This window comes from Phasianus colchicus, chromosome Z, assembly GCF_987193195.1.
Source record: "Phasianus colchicus chromosome Z, bPhaCol1.hap1.1, whole genome shotgun sequence".
Classification (NCBI taxonomy): domain Eukaryota; kingdom Metazoa; phylum Chordata; class Aves; order Galliformes; family Phasianidae; genus Phasianus; species Phasianus colchicus.
The window spans coordinates 45,633,232-45,646,359 of NC_143476.1; the positions used below are offsets into that span (position 1 = coordinate 45,633,232).

Consider the following 13,128-nt stretch of genomic DNA (forward strand, 5'->3'; position numbering starts at 1 on the left):
AGTAGCAAAATGTTTCTGCTCACTTCAGGCTAGATAAACCAATGCAAAATAAAAATTTACAAAAAAACAAAAAAAAAAGAGCAGATGAAACTAAAGGGACCCCTGAGGACCCCTGAAAATGTAGTAAAAAAGAAGTTATCTGTCATGGTATTTTGCAAGGTTCCCTTTAGGGACTTTCCAGGAAGGATTTCCAAAAAGGCAGCACTGTTTTCTCCTGTATTGTAGGGTGAAGGGAAAAAAGACTCCACTGATGGTGAAAGGGAAGTTTGAGTTGGAAACATGAGATTATGATGAGCTTTTAATGTAGCAGGAAATAAATAAATGTTAATGGAAGGAGCTTTCAAGAAGACTATCTATTTTCAGCAATTTTTCTCAAGCAACTACTGCTAGAATATTCGAGGAGCTTTTATGTTACAGGTCATACAGTCTCTGCTTACAAATGGGAAATTACAGACAGTGGCTGCCAGCAGTAGTAAAATAGCATTTCTGTGATTCCATCCTGCCAAACAATAGCCTCCTAGGAAAGATGGCAATTAGCATACATGAAAATTGTGTCTTCAGAGAAGGTGAAGGACAGGAAAGCAAACTGTTATCCACCTTTTCACTTGTGGATTTTTAGGCATCAATCTAGTCTTTTCATAACTGAATGAGGAGGATGGATAGCAAGGAAATGTCTTTAATAATATCCCAGGAACTTCAGCTAAATTTTTCTTTCATTATGTTTTCGCGAGGATTTATGTTGATTTCAGATTGCTTAGCAGATTTATTTTCAATAGAAACTTAAGGGACTGTGTTGCCATACATGTTATGGTCACGCTGTATCACCCTTTGCTTAACTGATCAGCTCCCCTGATCAGGACCAAGAACCGCCGGCATACACCAATGTGGTAAACAGAAAAATGACGTTTATTACCGCGTGGCATCTGTTTAAATAAATTCATCTTCTACTTCGTCTACACCCCTTAAGCACGCATTGTCCAATCACTGAGCAGGGGAGGTCCTGTCGCGTCACATCCCATAGCCCGTGGGTGCCTAATACAACAGGACTGTTCTTAAATAAATGTTTAATGTTGCTGTGGACTCAGGAGTGTGCTTCTGAGGTGTTAAATTTCCATCCACTCTATTGCAGTGCCTGCTAGAGTAGATGAGCTTATCTATTCTCTGTCCAAGACATAGTCACTCCATAGTCACAGCCCAAATCTCTTTGCTCAGAAAAACAATGTCAAACTGTAATCACACTACAACCATTCATAAGGCAAGGCAGGACAGCATGAGACAAATGGACATCCAAATAGGAGGAGTTCCCATGTTTTCTAAAGAAAAGAGGAAAGGATTCCTAAGTCCTGTGACCAAGAATTGCCTTGTGTTCTTCTCATACACTTGACGTGGTAACATAATTGGACAGAAAGCATCTGAAATCCTGACTTTGCCACCTATGAATATGATCTTTAACTATAAAGAAAAGTCATCTGGGCCAAGAGGACCCCGAGGTTACCCCTGAACACCTCCTGATGCCTTTGCACAGGAGGGTCAAGACCCTCTAATAAAAAGATATGTCAGGAGAAGACATTTGCCTGAAGTTTGTCCAACCTCTTAATTAAAACAGAGAAGGAAATCTCATTTGAGAATCAAAAAATCTGGAACATTTTTATTTTATCTTTTGTCAGTTTTAAGTAATACTTCACACTCACAAAATATAGATGTTCACTCCTGTAGTTAGAATGGAAGCCTTCTGTGCATGTTTAATTTTAACTGTGTAACTAGCTTGATTTACCAATGAGATGGAACTTATGGAACTACAGAATATTTGTTTCTCTCCTCACTATTCTTTCAATTTCTAAATGTCTCAATTATTCCAGTTCAAGAATTAGAAGAGTTCAAGAGTTAGAAGTCTTTTATGTTTAGGTAAAATATATGTGTTCTGTACACTTTTTTGCTAAAGCATGATAGTAATCTTACAGTCAAAGCAACTGCAGATCTAACATGAGACTTGTGTGCTAAGGTCAAACCTAATATTGCAATCTCATAAAAACATTCCTCTTTTATTCTTGCACTGTTTGTATAGTGCATGCCATGTATGCAGATGATACTCTACTGCTGTTCACTGAGGGGCTACTGCATACTCTCTGGGCTTAAGTGTAACTGTTGACTGACTCAACAGACCTAGGCCTTTCTGTCTGCTTCTTTGTCCTCCCTCCTGTTTGGAGCACTTGGACTTGGCCCCAGGACTGCGGTCTTAACTGTTTTGGATTGCAGTGCAATTGCAATTGAAAAGGGAGGCAAAAATGTAGCAGCTACAGCTGTTCTGTGTCAAGTCAAGTTTCCAGCCATATGTACAATCTTCTCTTAAGCTCCCTTGGAGCTTTCCAGGGCAGCTTTTCAGATTATATGATGAGCTTTTAGAAGTACGGCACTGATAGAGAAATCCTGCTTTTTAAGCAAAATAGCAGTTATCTGCGGACCTTCAAAACTCTGGACCTTTCATTTATGACATCTGTAGTCCATGGCCAGGAGAATTTAGTAGGAGAAAGCCAACATTTATGCCTTTGGGCCTGAAAAATGTTATATGAAGCCAAATATTGTGCTGTTAAACAGCATTTCTTTGTATTTTACTGTCTTTAGCTCTGTATTAGAGAGTTCATTTAAAAAATGTAGTGTTCCAGAAACTAATTTATATAGTGCCTTGAAATTCAAAATGATCCTATTTTTCCATTGAGCTTTTTGAAATGTTTGTTGAGGTTGTCAGAATCTCATCACAGTAACGGTTTGCTTCATACTTTGTAGCACACAATTTGCCTTTATTTTTCCCCTAAAATATTTTCTTGGTGATTACTTGCAGTCTGATTTCAGGAACCTTTCATGGACTTGTTGAAAGCATTCAAATCCCTCTGCTAATCACGTTCACTGTATTTTACCTGGCCTGTTTTAAAGTATTGTTTTATTGTTGTTTAATGTTGCTGTTACAGTGTTGTTAGATTTCTCGGCTGTACTGGATCTTTGAAAGCTTACAGGATGAATTGCTAGGTTTCCAGTCTTTATCTCCCCTTGGATCTCACCATCTGTTCCTATTTGGCAGTGCAGGTAAATGAATTTTTTTTCAACTTCCTTTCATTTGTCCTGTTTCCTGCAGATATTTAGCTTGTCTGTTTCCTCTTTCTCCCTTCATATATCATCAAGAAGGATTTGGTGGCTGTTACTGAAGTTGATGAATCTGACTGAAATTTCTGTTCTGGGTTGCGTGTTACAGGGGTTGCTAGAGGAGGTAAGTTTTTTTCTTTCATTGGTTTAATGCTTTCTTAAACACTCTTGCAGAGTAAAGTGCAGTGAAATCCACAATGTTTAGACTGTTCTTTCCCTTTCATTATGTAGTATTTTTCCTAGCTTCTTTTTTCTTTTTTTCTCAGTGCTTCATTTTTGAGCTCAGCAAACCAAATGCACGTTTTTTTAGAAGTCAATTCTGTTTTTCAAGAGTTCAATCCTAGTATATTTGAACCCCAACATAACCACCATGACCAGAGGCAACCACTCATAGAAGACAATAGTCATATAATGTAGTCTTGAGCTTCAAAGATAATGCAGTCTTGCACTTTCCTGTTTTGTATTTTTCCAGCTTTTGTGGTCAGTCTCAGATGGAATGGAATCCTTCACTCTTTGTAACTTCTGGATTTCAAAATCCTAAAGTGAGTCTCAGAAGCCTGATCTGTTACACCTGCATGCTACTGAAGTGAAAAAAAGAAATGGAGAATGTGGAAAGAAGACAGCATTGTTTTTTGTTGGGTTTTTTTTTCCTATTTGTTTTCCTTATCAGCAAGCCAACTTTGAAAAGCTGTCTTTGATTTTGAAATTTCTCTGCTGTTATCCTAGATACTTGTGTAAATATTTAGAAATATAAATGCTGTTTTTTGGAGTCAGAAATACTTGCCCTCTTGTGCACAATATTCAGAGATAGAGATTTCACAATATTCTCTTACAGTATCCCTGTTTTCTTTATTTTTGAAAGTTGACATTGAAATCAAATCGGATCAGTTTCTGGCTTATGCATTAATGAGGTACCAAAGGGCAGTTAAGGATCTGCTTCTTGAAATGGTATATCTGAATGAAAACCCACCTGTTGTTTCCTTTTGTCAGCTGTCCTCAGATTCTCTTCTCAGTCAAATCTATGAAATAATTTGCCAGTTGTTGCAGTCTGTCAGCTACACCTGTTAACTAGAAGTCATTTCCATACAACAGCTGTCCCTCCATGGCTTCTGTGTAATTATTTGGCTGTCATTCCACCCAAAACCAGAACCTACAGCCATTTGGTATTTTATAAGTACTTATGAAGAGCCCCAGGCCTGAGCTGACATCAAGGTTGGATGTCAGTCTGGGAGTCAGGGCCCTTTTTGCAGCAGCAGGATCTAGAATTTTCAATAATTTCATATAGTTCATTGGGTCAGAGTTATGCTGAAGTGGCAAAGTAGATCTTGCATAATGGCTGGTAATGTTTTATCTGCTGGTGTGGATAAACAGAGGATTTTAATTTTCATCTCTCTGTCATGCATTTTTTTTCCATCTGCTTGATTAATTTTTAAACTATGCTGTTCAGGCTTTTATAACAATCCTCGCCTTTCATTCCAGCAATTTTTGGCAGTTACTATAACTCCATGCAGTACCATGAGATCCTTAAAACAGCCTATCAAAAGGTACTCATACACTGACTAGAGCCAAAAAAGTTGTACTTGAGTACTGTTGTACAGCACAGCATTGGCCTAGTCATTTTCAAAATGATAATGTTGAAATTTGTGACAATTTTGGAGTTTTTTTTTCAGGTATTAATAACTTCCTGATGAATGCTATCTTCAAAAATTTTGCAAACAAGTACAGTCCAGTATGAGATGGTTAGCTGATCATATCTGTTTTTTTTTTTCCCTCTGGGTGCTGTTTTGATTGTAGACAATTCTCGAAAAATATTCAACAAAACACTTAAGGCCTTAATTTTTGAAAAAAAAAAATTCCCCAATTCAGCCTTATTTTTTTGATTCATAAAAGCTTGTCTGCTTTCATTTCCTCCAGCTTAGGCTAATGGCTCTTCTTATTGGTTTGCCTAGTAGAATGCTTTATTACAACCAAATTCTGTGTGAAATTCAGCTGCCAGAGTGCAAAAAACCCCCACCAGAATTACATCAATTATTCCTTGTTGAGTGGTTGTTATTCATGCAACAAAAGGGAGATTTCGAGGCCCTTCTAATGTTCTGCCTTCCTCTATCTTCAGGTCCCAGATTGTATTTCAGATTTGGATCTTTTTATTGAATAAAATATGTTTCACTTATTAGTGAAGTGGGTGACCAAATACAAAATAAATACATTCAATCACACTGTGTTTTCTCATGTGTAAACCACCTACAGAGCAGCCCTCACTCCCCTGTGTGGGTTATGCAGTTATACATCAAGGAATTAGCAGATGCAAGGAAGAGTTGTCTATACTATGACCTATGTTTCACCACTCAAAATCACACAAGCTGTTGTTCAGATTTATTTGACTCCATGTTAAGTCTCGGCCCTAGCTGCAGCACATCTGACTGTATCTTGAACAACTTTAATTGAAAAAAAAAAAAAAAAAAAACAAATGTTGACATGTGTGGATAGCCAGGAGGAAAAGATGAAATTCTGGACACGCTGAGCATGCAACTGAGAGGAATTTTCTGAGTCAATGAGCCCCGTCTCATGTTTTTCCAGGAAAACTTTCCTTCACTGATCATGGTTCACATTAAAGTTTATTTGGTTGCATAATCTACTACCTTTGAAAGCCAAACATCTCATAGACTCCATGTGGGTTGCGATTTCATTTCAAGTGCCAGTTCTATGAAGAAAGGCTGAGAACACTTGGGTTATATAGCCTAGAGAAGACTCCGGAGAGAATTTATAGTGGCCTCCCAGTAATTAAAGAAGGCCTATGGGAAAGATGTGGGGTGTCTTTTTACCGGGAAGTATAGTGACAGGATGAAGGGTAACCATCTGAAACTGTAAGAGGATAGATTTAGGTTAATTATAAGGAAAACATTCTTCACTATGAGGTGGTGAGACGCTGGAACAGGTTGTCCAGGGAAACTGTAGATGTTCCAACCCTGCAAACGTGGAAGGCCAAGTTGGATGGGCCTTTGGGCAACCTGATACAGTGTGTGGCAGCCTTGCCCATTACAGGCAGATTGTAACTATGGGATATTTAAGGTGCCTTTTAACTCACATAAATTTTCTGACTAATAACCCTAGGATTGAAGTTGTTACACTCCTACTTACAGGTATATATGAATGGAGTGCTGGCCTCCTTTTCTGTAGGGAATGTGTAGAATAACCATAGAAGTTAGAATAAGAAGGTTTTCTGCATGTTAAACATCTTCTGTCATGCAATAGGGAGAATTTTATGTCTAAAATATCCAGTTTCCAGTTGTAGGTGGTGGCAGGAGATTCCTTGCTCCTTTTCTTAATGCAGACTTCATCATCACCCTAGCTGTGTGCTGGTGATTAATTTTTTCCCTAAGCTAAAAGGCAAAACTGAGAGTATTAGAGGGTGAATTACTAACCTGCTTTATTTTACTGCAAGTTTTTGCTATTGATCTTATGCTGGAGAAGGTAGTTTTTTGTCCTTGTTCTATAGCTTTCCAATTTCTCTCTCTTTTGCAGCACTTACTTCCCAGCTGTGCTCAATTTTATGTCCATCCTGAAGAAAACTTGTCAAACAAATTCTGCACTTTGCTTTCCTAAATTCACATCTGTGTGCTCCAGCTTTCCAAAGTATTTTTCTGTTTGCTTCATGATTTTGTCCTTTCTGTAACTTTCTGAGAAGCAGTGGAAAGACAAATTATCATTGCAGACCATTTGCCTGCCTGGCAAGAGAAATGGCATGATTTAAATGTGGCTGAGCTAAAGCAATACTAAAACCTCCAGGAAAATTCTAACATTTGTTTGGATGTTTTTGTTTATTTTTGGAGCTGTGGAATATCCATGATTGTCAATGTTTTGACCTTCACTTTGAAGAATGTCACATTTGTGCCAGAAAACTCAACTGTCAATATTTTCATTTCACACATCTTCATAGAAGTTCATAACTGATCTGTAAAATTACACATACTGAGCATATGTGGTCACAGGTAGGAAAGGATTTAATAAATAAATACATTAATACAAATGCCTCTTTTTAAAGGTTATAAGGCCACAATTATTTTTTTTTCAAATGCATTTACAATCCTGTTATTTAAAGGCAAGCCTGTCAGATTTTTTTTCTTCTAAACTCAAAATGATTAACCTCTTAGTCTTTAATGTGGACTGATGGAGTGCCTGTGACCATTATAGCAAATAACCACATTATTGCATTTAGGAAATTAGCTACTGTGTGCTTATGATAATTTTGTCCCCATGAAACTAGCTCACATATTTTAAGCAGTCAGGCTTATTACAGAATTTTGTTCTGCTTTTAGATACACACCACCTTTGTGTATTCACATAGATTCATCAGAGTGTATTTGAAAGGATCTTTGTCAGCCAGTGTTAATGTTAGGAGTTTCTATGCTGAAGGACGGGGTAAGGGAGGAGCTAAAGAGTTTGACTTTCAGAATGCTGTACATTTTGAAGGGAAAATGAGTAACCTTTTAAACATTTTCCAGTAAGTCCCAATGTCTAACTGAACAATACTTCTGCAAGAAATCTATCCCAGTGGTGTGCTGCTCAATCATCAGTCTCAATGGTAAGAGTAGCAGCATGGGTCAGTCTTGTCCTGGTTTTGTGACACCCTGCTTCACACAGGCATCTCCAAGCAGCATTACGTGGCATGGTGTGGTCTACATCTTGTCCTCATTGCTTCCATGTGTGAAACTATGACTTGAGCAGCTAAAGGTTTATAATAAAGCTTTCCCATCAGCGAGAGAAAAAAAAAATGGCAATGACCATTTTGAAGATTTCTGAATACCCTAGTATTTCAGTGTGCAATAAAATCGTGAACCCACTGTGCCTGCATGGTTTTGCACTTCAGAGAAAAGAGGTGGCAAGGTTCAAGTACTAGGGTTACATTAATATGGCAATATATTGAAAATAAAAAGATACAGTGTCCTGAAATAAGCTCTAAATGTCTCTAAATAAATATTTTTGTGTTTGGCATCTTGATATCTTGGTATCAAGACAATCTAATTAGTGTCTATCAGCTAATTTGCAATGATGTTAATTCTCATACAGAAGTAAGTTGGCATACTTTCTAACTAAAGCTTTAAATGATACATTAATAAGTCTCAAAAAATTAATGAGCAGAAATATAATGCAAATCCATTTGGAAAAAAACAATATTCTTTATCCTGCAATTTATTTTATAGAACGAGGTAAATATTTGATAACTCAAAGAAAATCAAAGCTTTTCCAGTATTTCCTTGCTCCTGATAGAGTACAAAAATATTCTCTTTCTTTAAGATGTATAGGTGTTTTTTGTTTTTGTATTTTTCCTCTTTGCACAAGTGGTGTAATAGGAAGTAAAGTCTAATATTGTCTAGCCTTTGTACTACAGATGTCCATAACTGCAAACACAAAATTCCAAATGCAGTAAAATGTGGTTTTGCATTTGTTCACATTTTTTTTTGTTGGATTTTCAGAATTTAAAGGGCACTGAACAAATCTGGCCAACTTCAAGGTATGTTCTTCATGGGCAATACATATTAGCTTCCCTAGGATATCTAGGAACTGATGGTTGACCTGGATATTTAGTAGTGGGATCCAGAGTTCCACTGGTTCTTAAGAGAGAAGGAGTCTGGAAGAAAATGTAAGCGTTTCCATCAGTTCACTGGGAACTGGAATTGGTTTCTTTGCTTTGAAAGGAGCCCTTCAGAATGGCAGTCAAAATATAAGGAATTTCTTATAACATCAGAAAAAAACCAACAAATTTTGAAAAGGTAATGTCAGCATTTTATTTTAATGGGCATCATACATATTTCAGGATTTATTTATTTCCTTGTTTTGTATTTATCTTGATCTCCTTGAAAAAATGCTGGACTTTCCCCTTGGCTATCCTGATATAAAAATACCAGTTTGATCCTTTGCCTCACTGGAAGATGAAAACAGTATTTGGCCTAGATAGTATTAGAGGAATGTTTCTGACAAAAGGTAGCAGATATTAAAAAACTAAAATCCAAGCACGTCTGCATATCCATACAATTATACATTTCTGGGCTTGTCTGCTACATGGTGGGGAAGAAATTGTTGCCAGCTTTTCAAAGTAAAGGAAAAAATTGAACAACATGACTATTTAGCTATGCAGTCCACTTAAAATTCCTGTTTCAAATGGACTTGGATACAAATCTGAGCAGAAGATCATAGAATCCATGGAACCATAACAGAATCCTATTACTCATACAACATGAAAAATTTCTATTGCTGCTAGAGACAAGGCTGCCAAAAATTCTGCAGTAATGCCCTGGTGAATGCAAGAATGTTTCAATATGTTCATAGGATTGCAATTCAAAGACAAGAGGCAATTGCTGCATGCTCCCAAATAGCTATCAATTGACACATACACTTAGTTGGTTAATTAATTTTTGATGAAAGACCTACTCAAAAGACTAAATTCAAAATGTAAGAACTTGTGCTTGTTTAAAATTAATCCAGTTGTCATATTTTTCTTTTCACAACAGGGAGAGGAGTGGGACAGGGATATTCACATGTTGATTCATTTGACTGTTTCATTTCTGAAACACTAATGTAGACTTGGAACTGACCTTTAATTTGAAAAATGAGCAATAGCAGAAGTTATGAAGTGCAAAGAAAATATACAACAAGAGGAGAAAAGAGGGAGTCTTGGAACAGTTATCAAAGGGAGTACTTTTTCTGTCCTTGCTAACAGGAATAGTACAAAGGTGGAATTCATGAAGAAACAAAGAGAAAAAAAAATCTCTTGTAAATATTTGTATCAAAATCTCATCTACCACCAACTTTTTTTTTATGGAAGAAAGTCAGCACTACTGGAAAAGAAAATGCTAAATCTGTGTTCTTTGATTCATCTTCATTTCTGCTGCTTACCTAAGAACACAGCAACCATGTCCAGGTTGGAGAGAAAAAAAATGCATTTATGGTTCTTTTAATGTTTTTTACTCTATGCAGAATTTTACCTAACTTGCATCATTTTTCAGGAGCTCATTCAAAACAGATTTCCTAAAAATAATATGCAATTACAGTGCTAAAGTACCAGAAAATGGAAACAATCAGTTTTGAGAACTCCACTGTATCTACAGGATTTGGATGCAGTTGAAAATGTCGTCAATTTTTACACGTAAGAAGGAAGAGACAAAGGAAACAAAGATAAAGTGGGAAAAGTCTTTAGGGACAGCAAGCTGATTCAGAACAATATGGAAGTAATCAAAAGTCAGTCAACAGACAAAATAAATCTTCACAGGAGAGAAGTACTGGCTAAAGCTAAAGCAGTTTATGGAAGGTTCGACTAAGGTATATGCAGTCTGTTTATATAGAGGACTACTAGATTACAAGAAAAATATTAGATAATTAGCATTGGCTAAAGCTCACATGGTTTGGAGCTTTATTTCAGCTAGAATAAGCATCAAGAAATTTATCTGGTTTACTAGGTCTTCTCCATGGCTTTATGTTTACAAAACAAACAAACAAACAAACAAACAAACAAACAAAAAACAAGCAAAGTGCACAAAAGAAGAAAATATTCAGAAATCCTAGCACTTCTTCCAAATGTTCCCTCCTCAATGTTGTAGGCTTTTTATTAGTACTTCTCAGAGGTTACATAAAAGTGTGTAATAACCCTAATTTTCTTTAAAAACCTTGATTCCCATGTAGTGTTTGAGTTACAGATAATACTTTCATGTCTCATCCCTCTAGCATTATTCAGTCCATTTTTTAAATCTAAATAGATAAGCAAGTGAATTGTAACCAATGTGCGAATATATTTATATATAAAGATATGTATATATGTATTTACATAAATAAAATTCTGAAATTTGCTGACATAGAGTTGAAGAGAAAGCATTCGGGTTGTCGAGCAATACTTTTCTTCCAAGAGTACAGTGAAAGAACAAAATTTCAAATACTTGATTGGTTGTCAGATCATGAAGATGCAAGAAATTTTTGTACACATTTGCAGATCCAAAGGAGATAAGTAAACAAGGTAGATTAAAAGTCCTGTATGTGATTGAATTACAGTTGACACAAGACAGACACACTCAAAAGTCTAGCATAACATCCGTCCTGTTGATTGAGCACTTAGCTGACTTTTAGGGTAAACCCAGACATCACTGTGCTCAGGAATCCCAGTTTCCCAGTCATCCTCGTGTTATCTCTTCTGAGCATATGTCCAGAATGCTACTGTTTTTTCATCATGTGGAAATTTGTGCTTTTGAATTTGGTTCAGCAGCAGTCTACCTTCCAGGGGTTAAAAGGATCCAGCAGGAATCTGCGAGTGTAAAGATTGTGTCCAATATCTTTCTGTTCGTAAACAGGCCTGGAAATGCCAAAGGGGTTTTATCCACTCCTTCTTCCCCTTTAAGCCATTCCAAACATTTATCTCCCCTCCCTTTCTAAAACAGAGACATAGGCTACTAAATCTACTCCAGATGTAGATGTATTTCTGTACTTTGTGCTGTCTCTGCATTTTGTTGTGTGGAATATGTAGTATCTGCCTATCTCAGATACAGATGTAATACAAGATATCACTGATGTTTCCCTTTGTCCATATATTTGCCATCCCCTCTTACACACTTACCAAAGCTTGAACCTGACTGTACTTGCCACTGCTCAAAACAATCAAGGTGATTTCTAATAAATGTATATATATGACAGTAGTTTTTCTTCAAAACGTTGTATTTATTTAACATTGTTGTGCTAAAGCTGCTAGAAATGTATCTCTGATTCCAGCACTCATTATGTTGAACTTCTCTGTTCTGTATAGAGACCAATACAATGCTAAGGGCAGCTTTTGCACCTGAGGCTAGTGTTTGAACTCCATGTGACATGTCAGAATGTGTTGGTTTGCACTGGCTTTCCATATCAGAAATACAGGGAGAGAAATGTTATTTTTTGAGAGCGATTTAAGTCATGAGTTCATACCAAGTACTTCACGCTCCTCTTTGGGGGAATCCTCCTTTCCCTCTGCTAGCTTTGTAAATAGGCTGTGGTGGTGAGCACCCTAAATTCAGTACCTAAAATAAGCCAATGTAAACATCACTCAACACTTTCTGCTACCAAAGGTCTTCTGTGAAGTGTGTAAAGCAGTGGCAAACAAAGGGTGTTTTTCACAGGCTCCCATAGTACACCACATCAGCAGTGAGAATGCCATCTTCACACAGAGATATGAGGAGAACACAGATGAGGAAGAGCCAAACTGGATATGTCCACTACAAAGGCTGGAACCCATCCTAAATGAAGTATCTTAACTGGAAAGAGATGAGCACTGGTAGGATGGAAAAGATGGAGAGCAGATTCATAAATATTGATAGTTATGATAGTCATAAGCAAGACATAAGCTTCAAAGTCAGGCAGCATTTCATCCCTGTACATATTTCCAAAGCTGTTGCCATTTACAAGTTCTAGGAATCTGTAAACAGCAAAGACCACATCCTTGTTCCAGCTTTGCTAAACAACTCCTTCCATTAAGTCTTTAAAGGACTAGAAAAGAACTTGAGAAGTTTAAAGTGATTCAGATATGCACTAGTATTCTCAAAGTGTTTATCAAGCAGCAGGAGGAATGTTTTTAAGCACATGCGATAAACCCAAATGGATTATTTCAAAGTGAAAGAGGATATGGGGTCATTTGTAGCTGATTTTTCATTATTTTTAGTGAGAACTCCACTTTCCTTATGCTCCTGCATTTACTTTTATTGCAAAATATGTGTTCCAGATTTTGCATGTCCCTGTTTCCAGATGCTTAAAAACTGTGCACCAAACCGTCACATTTCAGAGAAAAATTCAAGTTCTATCTCTAGAAATGTATATTTTTATTCTTTAATGTGCAACCTTATCAATTTTCCACCATGAGCAGTTACCTTTGTTTATCACTGATTGAAAATTTTAATTGCGAGTGACTGGAATTGTAATTTATCCTATTTCTGATAATACAGTCTAATTCAAAATCAGCAACATCTATTGAGAAGTGAT

General features: G+C 36.7%; 1 long non-coding RNA gene across 1 annotated transcript; it reads left to right on the forward strand.

Annotated features, from left to right (window-relative positions):
- The first annotated feature begins 3,084 nt into the window (after positions 1-3,084).
- On the forward strand, positions 3,085-8,651 carry LOC149912936 (uncharacterized). Its single transcript, XR_016462224.1, has 3 exons — positions 3,085-3,262; positions 3,611-3,680; positions 8,613-8,651. It is a non-coding gene; the product is annotated as an uncharacterized LOC149912936 (long non-coding RNA).
- The last annotated feature ends 4,477 nt before the right edge of the window (positions 8,652-13,128 follow it).